This window comes from Myotis davidii, unplaced genomic scaffold (genome assembly GCF_000327345.1).
Source record: "Myotis davidii unplaced genomic scaffold, ASM32734v1 scaffold679, whole genome shotgun sequence".
Lineage (NCBI taxonomy): Eukaryota > Metazoa > Chordata > Mammalia > Chiroptera > Vespertilionidae > Myotis > Myotis davidii.
This window is the reverse complement of record NW_006290023.1, coordinates 1,040,757-1,054,938: the sequence shown is the minus strand read 5'-3', so window position 1 is coordinate 1,054,938 and position 14,182 is coordinate 1,040,757. Positions and strand designations below refer to the sequence as shown.

The 14,182-nt window shown below is 36.1% G+C and overlaps 1 protein-coding gene across 2 annotated transcripts in view; it reads left to right on the top strand.

Moving 5' to 3' along the window:
• The first annotated feature begins 14 nt into the window (after positions 1-14).
• Positions 15-14,182, top strand: part of ITM2B (integral membrane protein 2B) — a 28,214-nt gene continuing 14,046 nt past the window's right edge. Inside the window, exon 1 of one of the 2 annotated variants that reach the window (XM_015563263.1) lies at positions 15-185. The gene's annotated coding sequence lies outside the window, so the exon portion shown is untranslated. The remainder of the gene's footprint in view (positions 186-14,182) is intronic. The other variant, XM_006762736.2, reaches the window with a different exon arrangement.

Here is a 14,182-nt window from a genome sequence, read left to right as displayed (position 1 = left end):
CCGGGTTCCTGCGACCCGGAGGCCAGCGGCGACCAGCAAAGCCTCACAAACAACTCCGGAGTTTGGCACTTCCTCCCAGTGTGAGTGATGTGCCTAAAATGGCTGACATCACAGCCAGCCCAAAGCCCTGCTGCTTCCTACTTTCGCTTGGAAGCTGAACAGCACTTGGACTAAGTCCGCCCACTGTAAGCCTCGTCATTTTAAAAGCATTTTCTTCTTTACCTCCTTTCCCCACGGCCCTTCGCTGTTGGCAGGTGAACTCCAGGATGGGGTCGGGAGAGGGAGCGAGGGGGGCGGGCGCGGGGGGGGACGGCCAGGTGAAGGTGCGCAGGGCAGCTTCTGGCTGCAGGTTTTATAACTAAAATATTGCAGCTAAAGATCAGTAATTACTATGTAGATGTGAGTGTAAAACCGACAGTTGGCTTTTATAGGACCCTTTAGGCTAAGTGAAACTAAATGTAGCAAACTTGTCCTACGTCCCTTATAAAATGTTCCTTTAATTTTACAAAACCCCTCTTTTAGTTCTAAGTAAAACCAGGAGTGAATCATAATTGTGCTCATCTTCTTTAGCATTTTTCAAGACTTACTATCACTAGGTTAAACTAAGTTTTAACTTCTAAAAAAACTCAGTTTGTGTGCTGGCATGCGTCATACGCATTATTTTTTATATACCCTACCGAAAATTGTTACTGAAAAATAGGCCACTAATATACTATAAAAATGTTTGAGAATTTAATGTTAATCCGGATGTAGGAATGTTAGCCTGTACTTATTTTTGGAAATGTTCTAGTTAAAAACACAAAGGTCAGGGTTGATTTTAAATGTCTGCCTTGCCTTGGAATAGGAACAGTGAACTTATTCCCGAAGGATTAAGTTTGGATATTGTATTGTTTTTCTGAATCCGTTGCAAACAGGCTTGGTCTTACAAGAAAATGTTTGGAATGCACAGACCATGATGCCAGTAGCAAATTATCTTAGCTCTATATTTAAGTAACATTCAGTGTACCTGAAATAGATTGATAATCAAATGCCCAGTCACAGCAGTCTCAAATACATATATATATATATAGATAGGTTTTAATTCTATTATATGTCTTTTTAAATGGTATAAACAAGTATGATTCCTCCCATTAAAAGGGGGGGGAGGGGAGCATCAGATGATGTCACTTCACACAGTTTTGCTCTGTTCCCCGAAGTGAAGAAGATTTGAAGCTGCACAGAAATCAGAACTAATTTGCTGGGCAGCTTTAAATCCAACTTTTGACATTTGCTGCATTTCTGAAATGATGACCCTGTTTTTAGATCCTCAGGATTTCTAACTATTTCACCATATTCACATTTTTTTGGTTATAGCAGCTATAAAAAAGTAACCATTCATAGCTCTGTGCTTTGTTTTCCATTTCTATTTCCTCAGATCCCCATATCCAAAGAAAAAATACTGGAACTAAGCTGTGAGGGCTAGAGTCTTCCTTTGTGACCACACAGCAGTTATGGATGAATGGACAGATAAAAATGACTAATTCTTTTTCTGGCTATAAGCTCAAAGATTTCTTCAGCAAGTGATAAAATACTGCTGTACATGAAAAATAGAATCCTTTCAATCAGCTCGTCACTTAATGATAAATGGAAAGCGTATTTTATAACACACATTTGTGAAAGACCTCTTCATCTTAGAGCTTGGGCAGTGATTACATAATGTTCTCTGGCTCCTTGGGGTGACTATACAGTAACCACCTAGTTTGACTGCCTGGATTCTGCACAGAGTCACCCTTCTGGGGGCTTTCCTTTTGTTGAGAGGATCAAGTAAAGCTAGTTATGGACCAGAACTCCTGAACACGAATTGGTAATACCTTTAACCCTCCTAGAACACAGTATCCTAAAAAACAGCGTTTCTCAAAATGTACTCTTTTTTTTTTATTAAATATTTTTATTGATTTCAGAGGAAGGGGGAGGGAGAGAGAGAGAGAGAAACATCCATGAGTAGAGAGAATTCATGGATCAGCTGCCTCCTGCACGTCTCCTACTGGGGATCGAGCCCGCAACCCGGGCATGTGCCCTTGACCGGAATCGAACCCGGGACCCTTCGATCTCCAGGCCGATGCTCTATCCACTGAGCAACACCGGCTGAGGCTCAAAATGTACTCTTAAGAGGCACTTGCTCTCATATCATCGGGACTCTGATTTGAAAATACGGATTCTACTACCTTATGCTTCAAGAATTCCATCACTCTGGTCAGCTGGCTTCTGTAATACGCATTCCAGTACTTTTACACTGCTCTTATCTTTTGCTGTTTCTTTAGCTCTTTTCTCACTTTAGGTTGAGAACCCACTGGAAGCAGTTTTATTGCCCCATTTTTCAATCTTGTCTTTTCAGTAACTGTTAATTCCAATAGCCATATCTGTTGATTTTCTTTATCTCAACAAGCTGTGCTATTTTTTATTCTTTTCCTACATTTCCCCTTAACTATTTTCACCTTCCTCCACCTGTCCCAATTAGCACAAAACTCTTAGATGTGTAAAAACAGCTAAAAGTACTACCTATGTTTTGTATACCAGGTGAATTTGAAATTAATGCATGTTTTATGTTACAGGCAAAAATTATGTTTGTGTCTGTAACTTTGAACTTTGCAAAATCGTTTGTTATAGATGTGCAAATGTCAAAGAAGATACTTGATGTACTGAGTCAGATATCTCAGTTAAGTCGTTACTTAACTGTTTGGACTTGGGTTTAAGATTTTAGTAAGATAACATGGTAGGACCAAATGGTTTGTAAGGACTCTTCCAGTTTTAAAATTCTATGCAGAGGCTAGGACTATATAATTATATTTGGCAGAAATTAAATTGTTTTCATTGTGGAAAATAACTACCTCCTCACCCTAACCAGACTGTTATCCTTCCTGTATTTTGCATGTTATGTTCCTTCCTCATATTAAGTAGCAATAGGTCAAAGAGAAAGGAGATGAATAGAGAGAGGTATTATGTAATAAATCAAATATTCATTTTGGGTTATGTCAGTGTAGAACGGGTGGGGGACATTTTTTCTGCCAAGGGCAATTTGGATATTTATAAAATCATTGATGGTCCATACAAAATTATCAGCTTAAAAACTAGCCTGCTATATTTGGGCAAACATTTAATTAGCTCGCCCCTAGTGCCTTGGCAAGGCCAGACCAAATGATTTCACAGGCCTTATATGTCTCAATGGGCCCGGACATCCCCACTCCGGCTGTGAACAATAGTTGTCAACAACTCATTTTGTTGTAATGCATAATTATGAAACACCTTTCTCAGTGTCCAACCTGGTAAAGGCTAAGGTTTGCTTCAAAGATATTCCATACGGCATGCATTTTGCTGATAAATCATATTACCTCTTCTCGTACATTGGAGTTGTAGACATTCTTAAAAGGGAGATTTTTTTTTTAATCCTCACCAGAGGATATTTTTCCATTGATTTTTTAGGGAGAATGGAAGAAAGAGAAATAAAGATCGATGTGAGAAACACATCAATTGGTTGCCTCCTGCACAAGCCCCAAACAGGGCTCAGGCTGGGGAGGAGCCTGTAATCTGGGTATGTGCCCTTGACCAGAATTGAACCCAGGACCTTTGGTCCAGAGGCCTATGCTTTATCCACTGGGCCAAACTGCCTAGGGCAAATGGGAGATGTTTATCAAATTAAAGTGTTTGTGAGGGCGAGAAGATGGGGCAGGATGGAAGCTTGAGAAAAAGTGAAATACTAACCCAATAAGGTCTAAGTTACCCATCAGAAAATGGCTATTTGGGCCCTTATTCTTGACACCGGCATTTCCTATTTGCATTAAACCGGGCTAGAGGGTTTTATAATTTAGCTTTTTTGGTGGTGGTCTCTGTTTTTCTGATTTTTTTTTTGGTGGTTGGGGCCAGAGGAAAGAAGGAACAAAATATGTGATGACGTTTACTGAAATGTGTTGATCTTCACAGAGGGGATTGGGAGCTTGGTTCTCCTTGACAAGTGCATATCATTACCTAGTGTTTGTAAACATCAGTCTGTAAAAGCTTTGCAGGCATTACATTTGGTTCTCCATGAGGGTATTGATATGTGAAGTGAAGGTTTAGTACTGGGAGATAAATTATTTGCTCCGTACATGCCAAGACACTTGGCAAGACCTCCTGTGTACACATGCCCCATCGGATACTGCTGCTGCAGAGCGTGGACCACGTTGCATATTATACAGTTGGAGGACAAGTTATCTGCTTGGGGTATTCCCAATGTCATCTTAAACATATTTTCTCCTGACTAGACAAGCAGGTATACTATTCTTGGCAAAATCATACACTTTTAAGACATTGTGGAATTCAACTCTCATGTAAGAAAGAGGTTTAAGTGTAGAAGTATTTTTGAACAGAAATATCTCTTGGAACACACAGTTAATAAGCCTTTTTAAGTTGATCTAGAATTTAACTTAAGAGGTTTTATTTATGTATTGCTGAAGTTTGACTTGCTTTTAATGTACATTGAAAATGTTATAAGTAGTAATTGTGGGACATTTTCTTTTGGTGCTATCAAATCGTAACTTAAATAACTGAGGTGTCTATTTGAAAGGCATGCTGTTTTTTCAACAGGAAATATTTTCTGAATTCACATTATAACTAATGGTACTTGGACTGCTTTGTCTATCTTTGTTATCAGTAGAGGATGATCCAGGAAAAATTTCTCCTCCGATACATTGATGAATTTATTCTCCTAAACTTCTTGGCACTTTTTATTAGTGCTCAGACTGAAGAAGTTAAGGACTTTGCCCTCGAAGATATTCTTCAGGCCACAACTGCTGTCTGTTAAATAAAGGATTTGACAATTTTGAATTTCTGAATGAGGTTGTTGTTTATATGTTTTAGAAAATAGTAATATTGCAGCTATATTTTCAAGAAGCTTATATTATGTGTGAAGAATTATTTTCTTGGCTCTGTTTTGTTCTTTGTACAAAGCTTAATAATGAGAATCACAGGGTAGACTGCTGAAAGTTGAAAATTGGAAATTATATTAGAGATATGACCCTAAGAAAAATCATTGAAAAAATGTAATTGTGATTATCCTCTTTAATCAGTATTTATGATACATATTCTTAACTGCTTTTAGGAAAACTACAATAAAATTGTACTTTCTAACAATTGCATGAATAAAATTATTTTAAACAATTGAAGACTTTTTGTGCTCTTAAATTGAGTAGAGGTAAAAATAACTTTTAGGGAGCATTTCTATATTCTACCATTTGGGAGGAAATCAAGAATATTCTTAAGCAGAAGAATTTCAGTCTTGAGTTACAGAAATGAGGAAATTACTCTTTATGATAGAGGGATTTCTAATTTTTCATTTATTTCTTTTTTTACTTTAATGCTGATAAGTTTCCAGCAGTAATTTTATGACTTAGAGCTAATGAAAATATATCAAGAAAAATTAATGTTGAAGTTAAAACACTAACATTTTGAAGTTAAATATCTTTGAAACTTGTTTGGGAAATTAATACTAAGTATGGTGTTATATATTTAATACTTTGAGGTTTTGAATATTTGCATAAGCCTTTTTGGCATAGTTTTGATGGATTTTTGTATTTTTGAATGTTTAACTTTTAATGCCAAAATCATTTTAAGAAACTTAAGTCTATGTTTTGCAGAATGAGTTAAAAATAGGTTAAATCTTGAATTTATTTTTTTCTTTAAATATGATTATAATGTTTAAAATTATCTATACTAATAAAAAGGTAATATGCTAATTAGGCTGGGTTGACTGGACATCTTCTGGTTGTCCGGTCCTTTTTCCAGACAAAACCATGGTGGCGGGGCCGAGGCAGAGGCGGTTAGGGGCATTCAGGCCAGCAGGGAAGCAGTTAGGGGCGATCAGGCTAGCAGGGGAGGGCGGTTAGGGGCAATCAGGCCAGCAGGGGAGGGCAGTGAGGGGCGATCAGGCAGGGAGGCAGCGGTGGTTAGGGGTGATCAGACAGGCAGGCAGGTGAGTGGTTAGGAGCCAGTGGTTCCAGATTTCAAGAGGGATGTCCGACTGGCGGTTTAGGCCCCACAGGGATTGGGCCTAAACCAGCAGTCAGACATCCCCCAAGGGGTCCTGGATTGGAGAGGGTGCAGGCCAGGCTGAGGGGACCCCTCCACCCCTCCTTCCATGTATTTCGTGCTCTGGGCCTTTAGTTTAATATAAGAGCCAAAAATGTGACATCCAAAAGAAGACCCATCTTTATGCTGGAAAAAATGATTTTAAGAGCTAGTTGATTTAAGATCTGCATTTCATAATATTTTGTTAGCCAACTTTTTTCTAGTATTTCTGTTCTGCTGTATATACTATTCCATCAGATTTTGTAGGAAAAAAATCATTTTTTTCTTGCTTTCATTTTAATGCTAGAAAAAATTTTCCCAGGCCCATCAGTTTCAGCTAGTGTAATGCTAGTCATATTAAGCAAAAAGGGCAAACTCCATGCCTCCTGGGCCCAAGAAAATGAATTAGCGAAGCTGGGCATTTTGCATATTAAATAAGTTAGAACATTGCTCATTTTCAATATGGATTCAGTGTTGCTCAGCCCTCTAATTTTTAAGCACTAGAATCAGGGTTTTTATTTGAAATATTATTGTTAAATATTAACTAATTCATACAAGCATTTTAGTCAAAAAGACACTAGAGGCCTGACATGGACATCTGTTTTAGTTTCTTTTGTAGTGAAGAGCCGTGCTGGTAAATTATGGTCCATGGGCCCAAATATAGTCTGCTGCTACCAATTTTTATATGGCACATGAGCTAAGAATGATTTTTACATTTTTAAATGGTTGGGGGAAGAATCAAAAGAATGTTTTTTTCCTTTTTGCTCCAGTCCCCTCACGCAGAAGAGAGGTACAGTTCAGGATTCACATATCAGCTTCTGCAGCCAGCCTGTTGTACTATCATCCACTTAGCTTTTGTAAAACTCCACTGTACACTAGTCTGAGAATAATGAAGAAAACATTGTCTTAGTTTTATTATAAGAATAGTTCTAACAGGTGGGTCCTGTGAAAGGGGGTTCCTGGACCACATTTGGAGAGCTTCTCTAAATACTTGCATATACTGCTGTTTCATTGTTTGTGGGTTTTTTTCTATTTTTTATTTTTTGCAATATGTATTGCCTACTGGCTTCCTAATAATAAAAAAAGTGAATATTTAGCTTTTTCTATATACTTTTACATATTGCACATAATTTTCCTGGTATAGTTATAGTAATTTCTGGTTAAATTTATATTCTTTGTTTTTATAATTGACATAAACATTATTCACATCTGAGTAGTATAGAATGACTTTATACTACCTTTCTCATACAAAACCTTTTTATTATTTGATAATTGCTCCTTAGACTGAGAGGGAGAATTGGTTATTTTTCTATGTACTTATTGCTGATTCATCTTCAGACTCTCTGACAGTAGTATAATTGCTTTTCTGTATGTACAGACTTATCAGGTAGCTTGATCATGTTTCCTGTTTTCTTGGTGATAGTCCACTTGTTATTCTTCAGTGTTATCATCTAGACTGGTTACACTCCAACCATGTTGCTATGCAGATGTCCTGAGGGTAATTGCTATCCTGGATTTGAATGAACTTTGCCTCCATCCCATGTTGGATCGATAGTTTTATGAATCTGAGATCAATATTTTTGAAACCATGCATGTCTGAGAATCTTGATCCTCACATTTAATTAATAAATCATCTGGGTATAAAATTCTAGATTAGTAATTTTTCCCTCCAGCATTTTGTTATCTTCTGGTCTGATGCCATTCTGATTCCTTGTTCTTTGAACATGGCCAATTTTGCTTTACGTTTTTCCTCTAGAAGCTTCAGATGTTTTTCCTTGTGCTTTCAACTTTCAAATTTTTATTGACATAGTTTGCTGTCATTCATTTTTATTCTCTGTATTAAGGTTTATTTTGTTTATTCTTTTTACTATTACTCTGTCCAGCTTTCAGGAAGACATAAAGATAAACATTTAACTGGAAATCAATAGGACTTTGAATTTTGCTATCTTGATAGCTTTTTAAAGATTTATTAGACTATGTCTTAAACATTAAAAATGGACTTAATGATAATTAATAATAGATAATGGAAACCAGCTGCATTATTAGCACTAGTTTAAGGTCAGACAGGATTGCCTGGAGAGAGATATATAAGGCATTTTCTGGTTTTCCTCTTTAAAGCTCCAAAACTTTCTCCTTTAGAGCAACAACTCATCACCAACTTTGTGGTTTTGCCTTGTGGCTTTATCACTCTTAACTTTACTTAGGTTTCATTTTGTACTTAATATATTTTTCATTTATTTTGACATGCTTATATAAGCTGTTGTGCCTGAATTATTTTTCTTTATTGTTTTTTGCTTCTGTGCATATGATTTTGATACTTTTTTATTACTATGCTTTGATGAACAGTAGATAAAAATATGGCACAGCACTTGTTATGTGTGTGGTTTAATTGAGGTAAACCCATTATGATGCAGAATTCTGTAGAAGCTCAGGCTATGTTTTTGTTGTTGTTGGATATGAGTATTATCCAGTTTTGACATCATGTCACTTTACCTATTACCAGAATTAATTTGCCTGAGTTGTTAGTCAGGTGGTTGACCTAATATCTTCATGCTTCCTCTTCCCTAAGATGCACATGGAGTCAGATGATATTTAGGCCGTATTAGTTCTGTAATAATACACAAATAATTTTACTTAACTTTTCTGGCTTTCATTATATTTATAAATATAATATAAAATGATGTATTAGACTAAAATGCCTTTTCATGGTCCTTCCACATGGAAGCTTTTCTTTCTGAGAACTAAACTGATCATATATTCAGAGACACCTATTGCATGGCCAGACACTAGACTAGGAATTTTTAAGTTACTAAGCGGCCCCAACGTTTGAGAAGCACTTAGGGTAGCTGAGATAGACTAACCAATTATGTAAACCAAATTAATCACAACCTACTTAAATGTCTGTATCTGCTTTCACAAGAAAACAACACCCTGGGATCCAAGAGCTAAAAGACTGGTGGAATGAGGGAATAAGATCAAATGACTACTGAGTATTTATTGTAGATGCATTTGATACTTAGGCATAGAGTTCAAAGCACTTTTAATTTTATTTTATGTGTTAATCCTCACACCAGGATATTTTTTTTCCCATTGATTTTTAGAGAGAGTAGAAGTAGCAAGGGAGGGAGGGAGAGAGAAACAGGAAGAGAAGAAGAGAAACAGAAAAGAAGAAACAATAATGTGAGAGAGACATATGGATTGGTTGCCCCTGCACACGCCCAGACCTGGGCTGGGGATCCAACCTGCAACCCAGATGCTTGCCCTTGACCAGGAATGGAACCCGCAGGGTGACACTCTAACCACTGAGCCAGGGCTCAAAGTACTTTTTACATTTCACTCTATAAAGACAAATATCCCCCATCTAAAGAACTGGATTTATTTTTCTAGTAGTCATGTATTAACTTTGAAATTTTTCAACTTGGTTGGAAGATACAAGTTTCCATTTAAATTATTTTGTGCTTCTAATAGAATATACTAGGAATTTTCTTATAAAAAATTCTGCATTTTAAATGGAATTATTCATATTTGAATATGAATGTGTAATTCTCTTGTTGAGTAACAACATTAAGATCCAAGGTTTAAACAAAAATGAGTCTAGAACAGGTTTGCTTTCCCCCTCTAATCTTTACACTTAATGTTATAGTGAACTATAGAAATTATTATTCCTATCATACCTAAAATTTTCAGAAAGACAGTTGACATTCTTATTAGGAACAATATGAACTCATGATTTAGCCAGTGGCAGAAGAAACCTATTTTGACCAATTTATTTCTGGTAAAGGCTATAATTCACAATAAGTAGCATATGTAATACCATTGTTTATAAATCTGCCTGTTAGTGCTGGTCTAGACTTTTCTTTTGACTACCTATTGCCTTTAAATCTCACCAATATGAATTTTATATATATATATAAAAGAATAAAAGAGTTTTAAGGTACATATTCATATATTAATATTCTGCTTTGTTCCTAATGATATAAAAGTGAGTTGAGTTATGATCTAGCACTAAAAGCATTTACAGCCTAATTTTTTATTTCTGACCTATTTTCTAAACATAGACCTGTGCTGATTATATAGAATGAATGCCAATATGTGGTTCAGATTTTATAGATTTCTCAAAATAGTTAGATTGTGACACAATGGCTTTAAATTTTAATTTCTTTTTGTGCCTGTATTGCTACTTGTATATTGTAGGGTTTTTTAACAGTAAAGGATGTTCATTAATGAGAAATGTGTTTTGTAGACATTGTAATTATAGATTAATTTCTCATTTTTAAATCTCCCCCTATTCCAAGTACAGAATAGTATAATAACTCTATTCATGTAATGATAATCACTTGAAAAACTGCTTTCTTTTGCTATGTCAGACACAGCATTTCCCATGTGGACTTTTGTCACCATAGCTGAGATTGTAGCAATCTTGTTTGAAAAGTCAAATACTGATTTAAATGAATAAGAAAATGCAAACAAACGTTTGCTGTCTTTATAGCTTAAAAATACTAAATTGGAGCAATCTCTGACATAACTTTTGTGCGTCTAAGATTATAGTTAGGAGAGCATTTTGGAATTTTTAAAGTAGATTTTAAATGATAACCAAGGTTTTTGTTTGTTTATTTTAAAATTCTTACTGGAATGGAAAGGGATTTAATTTTGTTGTCCAGTAATGTAAGTCTTTTTGCAATTGGCCTTTTCAATTGTAGATTGCTTTTTTTTTTTGTAGATTGCTTTTTATTTGCTTCAACCTTAGTAGATTTTTATTTCAGCTTATCTCTCTCAGCTAAATCAGCTGGTGAAGGAAATGACAGCTATCGTTTATTAAGCAGTTCGTATTTACTATGTACCCAACAATGATTTAAATGCCTCATATATTTTCTCATTTAATCCCCACAACAACCCTATCAGATAACGCACACTTATGATGAAGTAATTGAGATGGGAAAGTTAAAATACCACTTGTCCAGCTGTTTTTTGTCCTCTAAAATTTTGACATTTCTTGTCTGATATCAGTCTTATTTTTCTCTTCTTTTTCTTACAGATTTGTACCTTTTTCAGCTTCTTTAGTATCATTTAATTGGGTCTTAGGAAAATAAAACACACACACACAAAACCTGTCCTTGCTGCTCATAAGTTGAGAAAGGAAAGGAATTCGAGTTTACTGGAGTATTGAATACTGGAAAATTTGGCCTTTTTAGGTATACAGTTCTGGTAATTTTGACAAGTGTATACAGTCATATACAGAATATTTTCCTCAAATCCCCCGCCCCCCCCCCAAATCCTTCATATCACTTGTAGTCATTCCTGTCTCTCACTCCTGTCCCAGTTTTCTGTTCCTAGAGTTTGCCTTTTCTAGAATGTCATATAGATGGTATTATAACCTATGTAGCCTTCCGTCATTCTCATTGTTTTATCTTTTTTGGAAACTGGGAGTTGTCTGGACCAGCAGTTTGATTTCTGTAGCCCTTGGACCAGAGTTTTCTTTGGGCTTATCCAATCCCTGCTCTTCTCTGCCACCATTTTTTTTTGTTGTTTGCTGATGCCAACTGTTTGGATTTGTTCTTTGTAAAAGAATGCCTGTTCCGTTATTTAAAAGATTAAGGTGCTTTATTAACCATATTAATTTAGTCTCTAAAACCCAGAACTCAAAATCCTTTATATGGGGAACTGGTTTAGACTGGTTGTTTTATAAAATTGGGTTCTTGGAAGGGAGCATCCCTAGTCATAGCTAGAAATGAAGGTCAAGGTTCAAAACCCTGTGATGTAGAAAAGAACTTGGAATGTTTTGTTTTCAACTAGGGGCAAAAATGATGAGAAAGGAGTTGAGAAAACTAGACCATTAATCAGAAATCCATTTTTAAAGATTTGAATCATTTGATTTTTCAAAATGTTGGCGACTAATTCTGTATTTTGGAAAATAGTACACAGGCCAAATGGCACATCCATGGGCAGCTGGCCTGTGCATCCCCATATTTATCCATATTACCACATGGAAGGGTTAAGGAGATAAAACGGGAAAGAGAAAAACTTATTGTGCTTAGCAGATATCTTGCAGAAAGCTTGCAGCCTTGAGCACCGCATAGCCCAGAAAACCACTAGCTATCTGACGCTGGGAGGAACCAAGGACAACTGGACCCTTAGGTCAGCAGACCAGCTTACAACCAGCAAAAATTAATAAAAACCTTTTCTCTCTTTGCTGACTCCATTTTGTCAGACTCAGCCCACCTGCACACAGGTGCCTGGAATAAAATCTTTTTTTTTTTCATATATGTTTCTTTATTGATTTCGGAGAGGAAAGAAGAGGGAGAGAGAGATAGAAACATCAATGATGAGAGAGAATCATTGATTGGTCGCCTCCTGCACGCCCACCACTGGGGATCGAACCCAAAACCCAGGCATGTGCCCTTGGCCGGAATCGAACCTGGGACCCTTCAGTCCACAGGCGACGCTCTATCCATTGAGCCAAACCAGCTAGGGCAATAAAATCTTTTTTGATACATTATGGCCTCATGTCATAGGTGCGTGACCCCGGCCCACTCTGAACCTTTCACCAAATATGTTTTCAAATGTGCATTTCTAAATAACTAAATCTAGTTCAGAAGGTTCAGTAGCTCATGTTACTCTGAGTTGAATAAATTATATTGGTTCTTTTCTATATTTCTGTCTCATTTTTATACCTGAAGTGTTTATGATGTCACTTTTTTTAATGTAATATAATTTTTAACCCTAAGAGATATTTTTTTTCTTAGTACTTTGGTTCTTAAAGCATTGTTCATTTGCTATAATAATGCAAAATAGTATATCTGAGAGCTTTTGAAAAAATGTTTTTTTCATTCTTCCTAAAAAGGAGGCTCAAATAGAAGTGCCTGGGTATATAAATTGCTTTGTTAGTATGGGATCAGAATAAAAATTAGATGAAAACCCTTGCATTTTGTCTGAGTTAAGTTTATAACTGAAGCACCTTTCTGAAGCTCCTTAGGGAAATGATTAAGGTGACCTAATTCTTAACTAATTGAAACACAAGAAGAGATTTTGTCCTTCATTTTGCTTAAGATGTAATTAAGCAATTTTACTTTATCATAAAGATTTATTTGAACTAGAAATTAGTACCGAGCAAGACTGAAAATGCTTTTGAATGCCGTGTCTTTCTATACCTGCTGTTGAGGAATGATTGTAGGCCAGCGTGTGCTTAGTGTCTTCAATTATAAACTGGGGTAAACACTTGAGGTTTTAGAAAGATTAATGAAATGATAATTGTACAGCACCTGCGGGAGATCTCTTACCTCACATCAGCATAATTTAAGGTGAACCAGTTTTATTGCAGTACATAGGGAGGTTATGTTTCTGCAATTTGTTTTAAATTAGGCCAGGTAATGTTATATACCCCAGTGAAGAAGCTCTTGTTCACGAGTGATTTTTCTTGTTGATTTTTTGTTGTTCTTTAATTAAGAAGTAATTATAGCACTGGCCAGCGTGGCTAGAGCACCAGCCTGCGCACCTAAGGGTCTCAGGTTCAATTCTTGGTCAAGGGCACGTACCTGGGTTGTGCATTCACTGCCTGCCCCCCATCAGGACATGTGTGGAAGGCAACCAGTTGATGTGTCTTCTCTCACATAGATGTTTCTTCTCCCTCCTTCCCACTGTCTCTGAAAAAGCAATGGGAAAAATATCCTCAGTTGAGGATTAATAAACAAAAAAAATTTAAATAATATAAGCATACAAAAACAAAGAGAATCTAATATTTTATATTTTTAAAGTCTTAGTATTTACTCTATGTATTACGCATATTACTTGGTTTGTGTTTTGTTTTGTCTTTTGTTCAGCATTATGTTTTTGAGATTTATCTCAAAATCAGCAATGCTAGTTGATTTCATTTTAACTATTATTATATGAACCTACAATACTTAATTCTCCACTTGATGGATATTTAGGTTATTTCCGATATTCTTATTGACAATTCTACAGTAACCATTATTGGAGTTATATCTTTATGTATGTACACAAAAGGATATCTAAGGCTATAGTCCTAGGAATGGAATTGCTGGTCATAGGTGTGTATCTTTAATTTTATTAGGTGCCGCCAAGGTATTCCCCAAAGCAATTGTACTAA